The following is a 1,319-nucleotide window of genomic DNA, read 5'->3' as shown; positions in this document are numbered from 1 at the left end:
GCAAGCTGTAGGCCAGCCTGGGCTATGGAACAAAAGGATCCAAGTGTGGTGACTTCCTCTCCACCCGGCGTCCCCCACCTCATCTGCCAGGCCTGTCAATCTGGGCTCCTGATGTCCCACCTGGACTGAGACCTCTCAGCACATTATGGGTATACAGCAGGAGTTTAATATTTGCCTGCCTAGTGGGTTGATGCAGGTCCTTGCTGGCTGTGCCCAGTGTTCATATGAAGAATTCTAGAATCTGTCTGTCACTGGATTACAGAGGCTCTCCATAAACGTTCTCACAACAGTTCTAAATAGTTTAGGATTATTCTAAAAAATGTTTCAAGCCGGGAGTGGTAGCATCTTTAATCCCAGCAGAGGCAGGTGGATCTCTGTGAGTTCGAGGCCAGCCTGGTCTACAGAGCAAGTTCCAGGACAGCCAGGGCTACACAGAGAAACCCTGTCTCAAAACACACACACACACACACACACACACACACACACACACACACACACCGTTTCCAGACAGTGTGAGGCTGGCCTCGAACTTGGTTTGTAGCTGACGATGACACTTGAGTTCCTGATCCCCTCGCGAGTGTCAGATGACAGGCCACCCCACCTGGCTTCTAGGGTGCCGGCAATGGAATCCAGGGCCTTGTGCATTCTGGGTGAACACTTGGCCCTCTGACCTGCAGCCACAGCACAACTTTTTGCTCTGGAGCCCAGGCTAGACCTGGAGCTAGCCATCCTCCTGCCTCAGGCTTCCTGTGTGTGTGGACGACAGGCATCCTCCTGCCTCAGGCTTCCTGTGTGTGTGGACGGCAGGCATGGCACGGAAGCCTGTTTTACTGTCTCTTGCATGTGCCCAGGCTGTGACTGCTCCCGTGATGCCCCTGGGTGGGGTCCCCCTTTGCCCAGGTGGGGCTCACTATCTAATCAGCTGGAGGCCCAAGGTTGAGGGCAGGAGCGTGGATGCATCATCGTCCAGATTCCTGGATGCTCAGCGGGCAGGTGGTTCTGCCGCGACCTGGCGGGTCCCTGGCCCTGGGAGCCTGGCGCTGACCCCCCCTGATGCACTCACTTGCCAGGCCCGGAGCTGCGAAGCCAGTCACCAAGCCTGACCGCCACACGGTCTGTGTGCCCTTGTGAGGGTGTAGGATGTCACATGTACGCAGCCTGGCCTTTCAGGAGATGCTGGGGACCTGTGGCTGGCCCGGGGCTGCTGGTCTCCAGGGCAGGATGGGCGGTGGGAAGGGACAGGCCAGGTTAATATTAAACCAGCTGCAGACTCTGCCCTCCAGGGCCGCAGGGGCCCGATGCCCGGCCAGGCAAGCACA

This window comes from Peromyscus eremicus, unplaced genomic scaffold (assembly GCF_949786415.1).
Source record: "Peromyscus eremicus unplaced genomic scaffold, PerEre_H2_v1 PerEre#2#chr22_unloc_1, whole genome shotgun sequence".
NCBI classification, from domain to species: Eukaryota; Metazoa; Chordata; class Mammalia; order Rodentia; family Cricetidae; genus Peromyscus; species Peromyscus eremicus.
This window is presented reverse-complemented; position numbering follows the sequence as displayed.